Source organism: Symphalangus syndactylus, chromosome 7, assembly GCF_028878055.3.
Source record: "Symphalangus syndactylus isolate Jambi chromosome 7, NHGRI_mSymSyn1-v2.1_pri, whole genome shotgun sequence".
Lineage (NCBI taxonomy): Eukaryota > Metazoa > Chordata > Mammalia > Primates > Hylobatidae > Symphalangus > Symphalangus syndactylus.
In genome coordinates this window covers 45391215-45405524 of record NC_072429.2, presented here as the reverse complement: position 1 = coordinate 45405524, position 14310 = coordinate 45391215, and the positions used below count along the sequence as shown (strand labels likewise).

General features: G+C 43.8%; 1 protein-coding gene across 5 annotated transcripts in view; it reads right to left on the bottom strand.

The window, feature by feature from the left end:
- The window catches only part of DIAPH1 (diaphanous related formin 1), a 107898-nt gene that overhangs the window by 33133 nt on the left and 60455 nt on the right, over positions 1-14310 (bottom strand). The gene's annotated exons all lie outside the window — the stretch shown is intronic.

Sequence of the window (14310 nt, the reverse complement as noted above, 5' to 3'; positions counted from 1 at the left end):
TTGAAATTAAAAGCTCAACAGATGGGTTTAACAGTAGACACAGTAGGAGTGGGTGAACTGGAAGATAGTAACAAAGATCCAAACTAAAAGCACAGAGGTTAAAAATGGTAAGAATGAAAAAGAATGTAATGGACAAGTGAGACACATTGAAAAGGCCAATGGTCCAACATATGTATAATTGGAGGCCCAGAAAGAGAAGAAAAATTGGACGGGAGCGAGATTTGAAGAGAAAATAGTTGTGCATTTTTCAGAAGTGATGAAAGCCTTCAACATACAAAATCAAGCAGCTCAGAGAAACTCAAGTATAAATACAAAGAAAACCACACTGTGGCATATCATTGTAGTAAAACTGCTAAAAATCAGTTAAAAAAAAAAAATCCTTGCTGGGCGTGGTGATCCAGATGATTCACACCTGTAATCCACTTTGAGAGACTAACGTGGGTGGATTCCTTGAGCCCAGGAGTTTGAGACCAACCCAGGCAACACAGTGAGACTCCATCTTTACAAAACAACTAAAAAATTAGCTGGGTGCGGTGGTGCACGCTTGTAGTCCTAGCTCCTCAGGAAGCTGAGGTAGGAGGCTCACTTGAGCCTGGGAGCTCAAGGCTACCATGAGCTATGATTGCACCACTCCACTCCAGCCTGGGCGACAGAGCAATATCTTGTTTCAAAAAAAAAAAAAAAAAAAAACCCTCAAAATAGCAGGGGGTGGAATATATTATCTTCAAATGAAAAACGGTAAGACTGACAGTGGAATTCTTTAAAAAAAAAAAGAAAAAACATCTTCCAAAATATGGATGAAATAAAGATATATCCACAAAAAAACAGAATTCATTACCAGCAGACCTGAACTAATATAGTAAAGGGAGTATTTATTCAGGCAGAAGAAAGAAAAAATTATCCCAAAGGAAATACAAAAATGCAGACATGAAGCAAAAACACTACAAAGGTGTTTCTAAGTGAATATTGGTATTACGAAGTAACAGTAAAAATACTTGTGGGGTTTAAAGCACCTACAGAATCAAATTGCATGACACCAATAACTCAAAAGGAAGGTACATAACAGAGCTAAAATGTTCCAGCCTGGGCAATAAGGGCAATAAGGTTGAGACCTTGTCTCTACAAAAAGTACAAAAATTAGCAAGCATGGTGATGTGTGCCTGTAGTCCCAGTTACTTGGGAGGCTCAGGTGGGAGAATCACCTAAGCCCAAGGAGGCTGAGGCTGCAGTGAGCCACAATCATGCCACTATACTCCAGCCTGGGTGACAAAGTGAGATCCTGCCTCAAAAAAGAAAAATAAAAAAAGAAGTGTTATAAAGTTCTAGCATTATCTAGAGGGTAGTAAAATTATAATTTGTATTAGACTATCATAAGTCAAGTATGTATATTGTAATTTTTAAGATACTCGGCCGGGTGCGGTGGCTCACGCCTGTAATCCCAGCACTTTGGGAGGCCGAGGCAGGCGGATCACGAGGTCAGGAGATCGAGACCATCCTGGCTAACACAGTGAAACCCTGTCTCTACTAAAAATACAAAAAATTAGCCAGGCGAGGTGGCGGGCGCCTGTAGTCCCAGCTACTCCGGAGGCTGAGGCAGGAGAATGGTGTGAACCCTGGGGGGCGGAGCCTGCAGTGAGCCGAGATGGCGCCACTGCACTCCAGCCTGGGCGACAGCGAGACTCTGTCTCAAAAAAAAAAAAAAAAAAAAAAAAAAAAAAAAAAGATACTCACTAGGAGGATAGTAAAAAGGTATATAACAACAGGGGAAATGTGAAATAATACAGTTCTAAATTAATCCGTAAGAGGGAAAAAACAGAAAGTAGAACATAAATCATGAAAATCAAACAGAAAACAAATAGAAATAGGGTATATATCAACTCAAATGGATCAAATATATGAAAAGACTAAAACTGTCAGACTGGAGTTACAAAACATACTTACTAAATATGTGCTGCTTATAAGGGACACACCTTAAATAAAGACACAGATACATTGAGAGTAAAATAGTGGAAGAAGATATACTAATCAAAAGAACAATAATCAAGAGAAAACTGGTGTAGCTATACTAATATCAGATAGAGATATCTCTAGCAACTGGCATGATACATACATTTCATAATAAAGGGTCAATCCTTGAGGAAAATATAGTAATTCTAAATCTAAAAATATCCAATAATTTAGTTTTAAAATATATAAAGTTAAAAATTGAGTGAACTAAAGGCTGAAAAAGACAAATCCATAACCACAGTGGAAGAATTAACACCCTTCACACAATACTAATAAAACAAGCAGATAAAAACTTGGAAAGGATATAGAAAATCTGAACATATCTAACAAAGTTAACTGACATGTTAGAACAATGTACCCAATAATACTAACATCTTTTTTCATGTGTATACAGCATATTTGCCAAAATTTACCATATATGGGTAAAAGCAAGCCTCAACAAATTTCAAAGGATAGAAATAATTCAGAGTACTAAGCTATCAGTAAAAAGATAACCAAAAAATACCCAATTATTTGGATATTAAGCAAATATATAAATAACTCTGGAGTCAGGTAAGAAATCACAAAATAGAAACAAAAAAATATTTTGAATGGAATGAAATCAACACATCAAATGCAACAAATGGAACTCATAAAAAGCACAAAATAAGATGGTAGATTTAAACCTCAATATTTCAGTAATTACATTAAATGTAAACAGACTACACACTCTGTATTGGTTAAGACCAATAGTGTCAAGTGGATTAAAAAACAAGAGTCCAAGGATATGCTGTTTATGAGAAATATCTAGAGCAAGAATACAGAAAGGAAGAAAAAGTATAGCTATACCAGGCAAATTCTAACTACAAGAAAGTTGCCCAAGTTGCATTCACATCAGACGAAAATAGTCTTTAAGGTAATAAAAAGCAATATAGAAAATAAAGAGGGACTTTCTATATTGATTTTAAAAAGTTTAGTTCATCAGGAAAATGTAGGATTTTTAAATTTGTATGCACCTAATAACATTATCTTAAGATATATAAAACACCCAAAATGTATAACCTGAATCTAATAATGAGGACATATGAGACAAATCCAAACTGATGGACACGTTAAGGTCACAAAAAATAAAAACTGAGGAACTATAAGGAAGAGTCTGACTTCATTTTTTGATGTTTAACTGCTGACAGCTCACCTCTTCCTCTTTCTCTATGTCCTATATCTGGACATAAGCCAGATGTAAACCTCACCTCTTTTTCTTTTCCTATGTCCCTTATCCAGGCAAGCTGATATGAAAGTCTAGATGTTCCTTCCTTGGGAACCAGCAAGAAATCCAAACTAGGCAAAGTCTGCTCTTGTGCAAGAACTCTCACCCCAGCCCAAGCCCCTAACCACAATAAAAGCCCAAATGAATCTCCTTTCCTTTTTCTTCCTTTTCTTTTCTTTTTTTTTCGAGACAGTCTCACTCTATTGCCCAGGCTGGAGTGCAGTGGCGCAATCTCAGCTCACCTGCACCTCCCAGGCTCAAGCAATCCTTCCACCTCAGCCTCCTGAGTAGCTGGGAAGACAGGTGCACACCACCATGCCCAGCTATCCCTTTCCTTGTTCTCTACAGCCATTTCAAAACTGCTTGAGAGGATTGCCCTGCTCTCCTGGACCTCAATTATGTAAGTTAATAAACCTTTTCATACCCTTTTGTTATGCATGTAACACCAATAGTCTTAACATCCAAACCAAATTTTAAGTGGGGATCTATAGTGCCCTTGCAGGTGACCATAAGAGGAACTGTTCCCAATTAAATGAGACTAAAGATAAAAGACAAATGAATGCAGTGCATGATCCAGGACTTTTTTCTATAAAGGACATTATTGTTACAATTGGCAAAATCTGAAGAAAGTCTGTAGATTAAATAACAGTATTGCACTTATGCTAATTTTCTAACTTTGACAACTGTACCGCATTTACGGAACTGTTATTAGAAAACACACTGGGCCAGGCTCAGTGGCTTATGCCTATAATCCCAGCACTTTGGAAGGCCAAGGAGGAAGGATCACTTGAGCCCAAGAGTTCAAGAACAGCCTGGGCAACATAGTGAGACCACATCTCTACCAAAAATACAAATAAAAAAATTAGCCAGGTGCGGTGGCACACGCCTGTAGTCCCAGCTACTCAGAAGGCTGAGGTGAAAGGATTGCTTGTGCCAGGGAGTTCAAGGTTGCAGTGTCACCACACTCCAGCCTGGGCAACAGAGCAAGACCCTGTCTCTTAAAAAAAAAAAAAAGGCATCGTGTCTAACTTACCCTCAAATAGCTCAATAAAAAATACTATACTCACATACACATACATACATAACACACACAGAGAGAGAAAAGGGTAAGACAAAGGTAAAATATTAACAGCTGATTCGGAATGTGGTCAAGCAAATGCAGGAAGTTTTTTGTACTATTCTAGCAGCTTTTCTGTATGTCTAAAATTATGTCAATATAAAAAATCAAAAGAAAAAATATAAAACAAAACCACATAGAACTATAATGCCAGCTCCACAAAGCGAGATATTTTGACTACTTTTCTCAGTGATTGATAAAACAAATAGAATACAGAAAATTTAAACAACACAATTAACAGACAAGAACAAATGGAGACATACAGAACATGTAACTGAAGACCATATATGTGTTCTTTCAGTGCACACAGAACATTTATAATATTTGGCAATATTCTGAGCCATAAAGCAAAACTCTACAAATTTCTAAAGACTGAAATCACAAGAGCACCTACCAGAATGCAATTAGCCGGAAATTAACAAGAAATGCAAAAAATCCTGAAAATTCCATGTGGTAGACAGAATAATCGTCCTCCAAAGATGTCCACATTCTAATTCCCAGAATCTGTGAATACTGAACAAGCTTATGAAGCAGAAGAGACTTTGAAGGCATGATTTAATTAAGGATCTTGAGATGACAGGATTAGTCTGGATTATGTGGGTAGGCTCAGTATAATCACGAATTGTTTTTGTTGTTTTTTTTTTTTTTTTTTTAGAGTTGCAGTCCTACTTAGTCACCCAGGCCGGAGAGCAGTGGTGCAATCAGAGCTCACTGCAGCCTTAAATTCCTGGGCTCAAGCGATCCTCCTGCCTCAGCCTCCTGAGCTGTTGGGACTACAGGCACATGCCACCACACTTAGCTACAAGGATTCTTTTTTTTTTTTTTGAGACGGAGTCTCACTCTGTCGCCCAGGCTGGAGTGCAGTGGCGCAATCTCGGCTCACTGCAAGCTCCGCCTCCCGGGTTCACGCCATTCTCCTGCCTCAGCCTCTCCGAGTAGCTGGGACTACAGGCGCCCGCCACCACGCTCGGCTAATTTTTTTGTATTTTTAGTAGAGACGGGGTTTCACCGTGGTCTCGATCTCCTGACCTCGTGATCCGCCCGCCTCGGCCTCCCAAAGTGCTGGGATTACAAGCGTGAGCCACCGCGCCCGGCCACAAGGATTCTTATAAGAAGGATAGGAGGACCAGAGTCAGAGAGGAGATGTGATAACAGAAGCAGAAGTGAGAGAAAGAGATTTGAAGATGCTATGCTGCTGGCTTTAAAGACTGAGGAAGGGACCATAAGCCAAGGAATCTGGGCAGGCGTTAGACATTGGAAAAGGAAAGGAAATAGATTCTTCTTTAGAGCCTCCAGAAGGAATACAGCCCTGCCAACATTTCGATTTTAGAAATTCTGGCCTCCAGAACTGTAAGATAATACATTTGCATTGTCTTAAGTCACTAAATTTGTGGTAATTTGTTATAGGAACAATAGGAAACTAATACGCTCCATATATATGGAAATTAAGTACTTCAAATCTGATGTGTCCTTATAAAGAAGAGGAAATCTGGACACACAAGGAGACACAAGGAATGCGCACACAGAAGAAAAGACCACACGAGGACACAGCAAGATGGCAACCATCTGCAAGAGAAGGTGAGAGGCCTCAGAACAAATTAAACTTGCTAACACCTTGATCTTGGACTTCAAGCCTCCAGAACTGTGAGAAATAAATTTCTGTTGTTTAAGCTGCTCAGTCTGTGGTACTCTCTTACGGCAGCCCTAGCAAACGAATACACTTCCTATCAAGACTTAAGGGATGTGAACCAGGCATGGTGGCTCACGCCTGTAATCCCAGCACTTTGGGAGGCTGATGCGGGCATATCACTTAAGGTCAAGAGTTCGAGACCAGCCTAGCTAACATGGTGAAAAAACCCTGTCTCTACTAAAGATACAAAAATTAGCCGGGTGTCATGGCACACGCCTGTAACCCCAGCTACTTGGGAAGCTGAGGCAGAAGAATTGCTTGAACCCAGGAGGTGGAGGTTGCAGTGAGCCAAGACCGCACCACTGCACTCCAGCCTGGGTGACAGGCTTTTTTTTTGACTCTGTCTCAAAAAAATAACTTAAGAGATGTGTCCCAAACAATAATTTAAACAAAAACAGTCTCGGCCAGGCACAGTGGCTCACACCTGTAATCCCAGCACTTTGGGAGGCCAAGGCGGGTGGATCACCAGAGGTCAGGAGTTCAAGACCAGCCTGCCCAACATGGCGAAACCTCAACTCTACTAAAAATACAAAAAATTAGCCAGGCGTGGTGGTTGGTGCCTATGTAATTCCAGCTACTCAGGAGGCTGAGGCAGGAGAATCGCTTGTACCCAGGAGGCGGGGGTTGCAGTGAGCCAAGATCGCACCACTGCACTCCAGCCTGCGTAACAAGAGCAAAACTCCATCTCAAAAAAACCCCCCAAGAAAACATAGTCTCAAATGCATATATGACAGGGAAAAAAGACTAAAAACTAAAGAGGTAAGTACCTATTTAAAAAAAATTAGAGCTTTTTTTCCCTTTCTTTCTTTCCTTTCTTTCTTTCCCTCTCTGGCGCAGGCTACAATCTACTCGGCTTGCTGCTGCCCGCGCCGCCGACTGCCTGGGACTGCCGGCGCGCGCCACCGCTGCCTGCCTTTTCTCCTTTCGCTGCACGCACGCGTTCGCCATCTTGGCCACGCTGGTCGCCAGCTCCTGACGCCGAGTGCTCTGCCCGCCTCGGCCTCCTGAGGTACTGGGACTACAGACGGAGTCTCGCTCACCCAGTGCTCGGTGTTGCTGGGGCTGGAGTGCGGTGGCGTGGTCTGGCCTCGCGGCAGCCTCTACCCCCCGGCCGCCTGCCTTGGCCTACCAGGGTGCTGGGATTGCAGCCCCTGCCCGGCCGCCGCCCCATCTGGAAGGTGGGGAGCGCCTCTGCCCGGCCGCCCCGTCTGGGAGGTGAGGAGCACCTCTGCCCGGCCGCCCCGTCTGGGAAGTGAGGAGCACCTCTGCCCGGCCACCCACCGTCTGGGAAGTGAGGAGCGCCTCTGCCCGGCCACCCACCGTCTGGGAAGTGAGGAGCGCCTCTGCCCGGCCACCCACCGTCTGGGAAGTGAGGAGCGCCTCTGCCCGGCCACCCACCGTCTGGGAAGTGAGGAGCGCCTCTGCCCGGCCGCCCCGTCTGGGAAGGGAGGAGCGCCTCTGCCCGGCCACCCACCGTCTGGGAAGTGAGGAGCGCCTCTGCCCGGCCACCCACCGTCTGGGAAGTGAGGAGCGCCTCTGCCCGGCCACCCATCGTCTGGGAAGTGAGGAGCGCCTCTGCCCGGCCACCCCGTCTGGGAAGTGAGGAGCGCCTCTGCCTGGCCACGCCGTCTGGGAAGTGAGGAGCGCCTCTGCCCGGCCACCCATGGTCTGGGAAGTGAGGAGCGCCTCTGCCCGGCCGCCCCGTCCGGGAAGAAGTGAGGAGCGCCTCTGCCCGGCCGCCCCGTCCGGGAAGAAGTGAGGAGCGCCTCTGCCCGGCCGCCCCGTCCGGGAAGAAGTGAGGAGCGCCTCTGCCCGGCCGCCCCGCCCGGGAAGAAGTGAGGAGCGCCTCTGCCCGGCCGCCCCGCCCGGGAAGAAGTGAGGAGCGCCTCTGCCCGGCCGCCCCGTCTGGGAAGTGAGGAGCGCCTCTGCCCGGCCGCCCCGTCCGGGAAGAAATGAGGAGCGCCTCTGCCCGGACGCCCCATCCGGGAAGAAGTGAGGAGCGCCTCTGCCCGGCCACCCATCGTCTGGGAAGTGAGGAGCGCCTCTGCCCGGCCACCCACCGTCTGGGAAGTGAGGAGCGCCTCTGCCCGGCCGCCCCGCCCGGGAAGAAGTGAGGAGCGCCTCTGCCCGGCCGCCCCGTCCGGGAAGAAGTGAGGAGCGCCTCTGCCCGGCCGCCCCGTCCGGGAAGAAGTGAGGAGCGCCTCTGCCCGGCCGCCCCGTCCGGGAAGAAGTGAGGAGCGCCTCTGCCCGGCCGCCCCGTCGGGAAGAAGTGAGGAGCGCCTCTGCCCGGCCGCCCCGTCCGGGAAGAAGTGAGGAGCGCCTCTGCCCGGCCGCCCCGTCTGGGAGGTGAGGAGCGCCTCTGCCCGGCCACCCATCGTCTGGGAGGTGAGGAGCGCCTCTGCCCGGCCACCCATCATCTGGGAGGTGAGGAGCGCCTCTGCCCGGCCACCCATCGTCTGGAAAGTGAGGAGCGCCTCTGCCCGGCTGCCCCATCTGGGAAGTGAGGAGTGCCTCTGCCCGGCCACCTATCGTCTGGGAAGAAGTGAGGAGCGTCTCTGCCTGGCCGCCCCGTCTGGGAAGTGAGGAGCCCCTCTGCCTGGCCGCCCCGTGTCTGGGTAGAAGTGAGGAGCTCCTCTGCCTGGCCGCTCCGTCTGGGAGGTCTACCACGGAGGCCAGAAGCAATGTGGGAGCTGGACGTGGTGGCTCACGCCTGTGGTCCCGGCACTCTGGGGGGCGAGGCGGGTTGATCACTTTGGGCTAGGAGTTCGAGACCAGTCTGGCCAACTTGGCGAAACATGAAGAATACAACAGACAAACCAACCAACCAACTCAATGACAACAAAACAGGTCTACCCTGGAGTCATACTCTAATTTTTTCTATTTTCCTCCTTTTCTGATCCTTTATCCCACTTTCTTTTTCTTCCTCTTCCTTCTCCCTCTTCTTTGTCAAATAGAGGATTGAGTTATTATCACTGATCCATATAAAGTCCCTCTCTCATTTATTTTAACTCCCACCCCCATTTCTATTCCCCGACTTCCCATGTGCAACCTTCCTAATATGTTTGATACGCATCTTTTTGTTTGTATGTATTTTTAGAAAATGTTTATTGTTTTTATATGCAAAAAAAATTAATAAAAAAAAAAAAAAAGAAAAAAAAATTAGAATAAGAATAGTAAAATAAACCAAAAGAAAAATTTAAAGATAGAGACAAGAACAGAAATTAGTGAAATCTGTAGCAGAGGGGATTCACAAAGCCAACAGTTTTGGCTTAAAACATTTTTTTAAGACTAGTTAAATTCAGTATTTTAAAACAAGAAAGAAAAACAGAAAAATCAGGCATAAGTAACTAACATCAGGAACAAAATACAGGACTGAACTAAATATGGCTCAGGCTCAAGCATTAGGAGGAATAATAACAGGCAGGGCGCAGTGGCTCATGCCTGTAATCCCAGCACTTTGGGAGGCTGAGGCGGGCATATCACCTGAGGCCGGGAGTTCGAGATCAGCCTCACCAACATGGTGAAACCCTGTCTCTAATAAAAATACAAAATTAGCCAGGCATGGTGGTGCATGCTTGTAATCCCAGCTACTCGGGAGGCTGAGGCAGGAGAATCCCTTGAACCTGAGAGGCAGAGGTTGCAGTGAGCCAAGATCGTGCCACTGCACTCCAGCCTGGGCAACAAGAGCAAAACTCCATCTCAAAAAAAAAAAAAAAAAGGAATAATATCATACAAAATATGTCTGCAAATTTAGATAAAATTGATAAATTTCTAGAAAAATATAACATATCAAAACTTATCCAATAAGAGAAAACCAGTCCTATAACCATAAAAGAATTAAATCAGTGATCAAAAATTTCTTCAGAGACCCAGATGACTTCACCAGCTATTATTTCAAACACTCAAGGAATAAATAATTCCACCAATATCATGCAAAAAATTTTTCCACAGAAGTCTATTTTCTCAACTCATGTTGTGAGGCTAGCATAACTTCACTATCAAAATGTGAAAGAACAGTATCAAAAAAGTCATAGGTACTTTCACTCATAAACATAAGCACAAAATTCCTAATAGCAAAGTGAATTAAGGGGTATAAAATAAAAATAACAACAGATCACATCCAAGTTAGATTTGTTTTAGGAATGCAAAATCGGTGTAACAGAAATCAGTTAATATGCTTCCCACAATTACAGATTAAAGGAGAAAATTATATGATCATCTCAACAATACAAAAAAAAATCTGACCAAATTTAATATCCATTCAGAATAAACAGTCTTAGCATAGCAGAAATCGAAGAAACTTCTTTGACAACGTGTATATATACCAAAAGCTACAGGCAAAACCCTTCAGGATGGTGGGTACTCTGAGTTGGGGGTGGAGGTTCAGTTGTAACTGGAAGGGGGGTACATAACAAAGGGCATCTTGGTCGCAGACCTTGATTACCTGAATGTAAATTTCCTTTTTAATTTTTTGAAATTTAATGCTGCATAATGAGTTGTACACTTTGACCTGAAATAATGAAGAAGAACTAAGATACACACACACAACCCCCTCTGATTACAGCCATGTAAATGCTATATATACAGCACAGGCAAAGACTACAAGGGAATATGAACAAATTAAAATAATTTGATTTGTTAACATAGTGTGATAATGTAACTACCTGTAAATTTTTTTTTTTATTATACTTTAAGTTTTAGGGTACATATGCACAATGTGCAGGTTTGTTACATATGTATCCATGTGCCATGTTGGTGTGCTGCACCCATTAACTCATCATTTAGCATTAGGTATATCTCCTAATGCTATCCCTCCCCCCTCCCCCCACCCCACAACAGTCCCCAGAGTGTGATGTTCCCCTTCCTGTGTCCATGTGTTCTCATTGTTCAATTCCCACCTATGAGTGAGAACATGCGGTGTTTGGTTTTTTTGTCCTTGCGATAGTTTACTGAGAATGATGATTTTCAGTTTCATCCATGTCCCTACAAAGGACATGAGCTCATCATTTTTTATGGCTGCACAGTATTCCATGGTGTCTATGTGCCACATTTTCTTAATCCAGTCTATCGTTGTTGGACATCTGGGTTGGTTCCAAGTCTTTGCTATTGTGAATAGTGCCGCAATAAACATACGTATGCATGTGTCTTTATAGCAGCATGATTTATAGTCCTTTGGGTATATACCCAGTAATGGGATGGCTGGGTCAAATGGTATTTCTAGTTCTAGATCCCTGAGGAATCGCCACACTGACTTCCACAATGGTTGAACTAGTTTACAGTCCCACCAACAGTGTAAAAGTGTTCCTATTTCTCCACATCCTCTCCAGCACCTGTTGTTTCCTGACTTTTTAATGATGGCCATTCTAACTGGTGTGAGATGGTATCTCATTGTGGTTTTGATTTGCATTTCTCTGATGGCCAGCGATGATGGGCATTTTTTCATGTGTTTTTTTGGCTGCATAAATGTCTTCTTTTGAGAAGCGTCTGTTCATGTTCTTCGCCCACTTTTTGATGGGGTTGTTTGTTTTTTTCTTGTAAATTTGTTTGAGTTCATTGTAGATTATGGATATTAGCCCTTTTGTCAGATGAGTAGGTTGTGAAAATTTTCTCCCATTTTGTAGGTTGCCTGTTCACTCTGATGGTAGTTTCTTTTGCTGTGCAGAAGCTCTTTAGTTTAATTAGATCCCGTTTGTCAATTCTGGCTTTTGTTGCCATTGCTTTTGGTGTTTTAGACATGAAGTCCTTGCCCATGCCTATGTCCTGAATGGTAATTTAGCCTAGGTTTTCTTCTAGGGTTTTTATGGTTTTAGGTCTAACATGTAAGTCTTTAATCCATCTTGAATTAATTTTTGTATAAGGTGTAAGGAAGGGATCCAGTTTCAGCTTTCTACATACGGCTAGCCAGTTTTCCCAGCACCATTTATTAAATAGGGAATCCTTTCCCCATTGCTTAACTACGTGTAAATTTTTAAAACTGTCACCAACCAGGAAACTGTAAGAAAGGTAAGACAGATATGGCTCTGGGCACCACCTATTTTATTTTCATATCCTTAGACAGGTAGGCCTGGTTCAACTTTGACACTGGGTTAGGAAGAACTCCCAATGACAACCAGCAGTAAAGACAGGCAGTCAAATGTAGAACTCATAGAATGCTCCCACTTGCCGCCTTCCCAGCCTTTTTACAGGAATGGTGCACTAATTAATCATCCAGATACTAAAGCACCTAATATACAACCTTATCAATGCTTGGGTTCCAGCCCCATTTTCATAAGAGCAAAGATGAGAAGTCCAGAACAAAGGCCTCATGCTGTCCCTCACCCTAAAAACATCAAGGGCTGAGTAATTTCAGTTTACAGAATTGTATGAAATAAGGGACCAAAATAGGTGGATATAGATAGCACCTTAGCACAAAGGAAAAGAGGAAAATTTTTTCTGCAAAGGCTGTGACTCTCAACAGACAATAGTCTGTTGAAATAGAGAGACCCTTACACCTAGCTATGTGGTTAAAAAGTGGCTGTGCCAGGATCCATATTTCTAGCTGCTGCAATCCTGACCTATTCAGCAGATTCTAAACCCTTTGCTAGTGGGAACTATAGTTTCCAAACTAGACATGGGGCCAATCTAGTCTCCACAGACCAGACTCTATGAGTGTCCTGCCAGCCTTGCCAAGAAGCCAGACCCTGCTAATTCCCTTCTATCACCTGTGCCCTCCCCTTGGGCAAGGGAATAGACTGCTTGCTGTGGCTGCTGAAAGTCAGAGTCACTGACCCATTTCAGAAGGGGGAGAAGAATACTAAGCATGAACTTTCATCTGATCATTTGCATCTAAGTCAGTCTCAGGGAGTATCTCCAAAAAGGTCAAGGGGAGGAGTAGCGATATTATAATCCTGAAGCCATAAAGGACTTTTCACCACATCCCCCCAGCCCCAACACAGTATTATATTTTTTTCTTTCTATAAAAGTCCATTAAGTGCTGTTAATTCATTGAGTCTTACCAGGGAGAAAGCTGCTACTTAAGTAAAAAAAAGTATTCGGGAAAAAAAAAGCTGATACTCTAGAATCACCATAGGGATGCAGCTATTACACAGCAGCCAAACACAGTTGTCCCCAAGCTTAAAAGCTCTCCTTTAATTCTTAGAACAGGTGAGGTCCACTTCTACGACCATGTTCTCTGTTCAAGGCAGTGCGCAAACTTTTCTCAAGACTTTGGGTAACAGATTATCACGTCAGGAGAAAAGTAAGAGTCCAGCCTTTCTCCCTCTGAAGGTGGCAGGGCATTGCTCCTTCACTTCGTCTCCAACAGCCTCTGGGGAAAATCCTAAAGAAGAGGCTCTGCTCTGGCAAGAACGGAAGTCTGGCTTTGTATCTTCTCAGTCCCAACCTGAGAGATCTTTTATTTATTTATTTATTTTTTGAAATGGAGTCTCACTCTGTCACCCAGGCTGGAGTGCAGTGGTGCAATCTTGGCTCACCACAACCTCCGCCTCCCGGGTTCAAGCAATTCTCCTGCCTCTGCCTCCCGAGTAGCTGGGATTACGGGCATGCACCACCGGGTGGCCTGGCTAATTTTTGTATTTTTGGTAGAGACGAGGTTTCGCCATATTGGCCAGGCTGGTCTCAAACTCCCAACCTCAGGTGATCCGGCCGCCTTGGCCTCCCAAAGTGCTGGGATTACAGGCGTGAGTCACCGCGCCTGGCAGAGATCTTCTTTTTAAAAGAAATTAAGTCTATAAATAAATTACAAAATAAAAAATAAAAGAGACAGCACGAGAGAACCTATAGAGACATCAATCAACTGCAATGTGTAGACTTTATTTGGCTCTGATTCAAATGAACTATTAAAAAAAACAACTATCATAAGATACTTTGGGAAATTTAATACTAACTGGCTATCTGATATTAAAGAATTTTTTAGATGTGATAATGGTAGTAATTATCTTTTAAAAGTCCTAATTTTTTTGACACACATTCTAAACTGCTTAAGGATTAAATAATATGAACAAGGATACATGTAAAAATAATGGGTGGCAAAGACAAAGTTGATACAGGTATATGAAACAAGACTGGCTGCTGATTAAGTTTCTTAAATGAGTGATGGACATAGGGGTGTTCATACTAGTCTTTTTACACATATGTAAGTGTGCGTGCATTTTTTTTATGGTTTCAAAAATAACTTTTTTTTAAAAAAAATTCAAGACCATTTCCCTAGAGTCATTGGGGCATTTGATTCTTCCCAGACAGCCGAGTGAA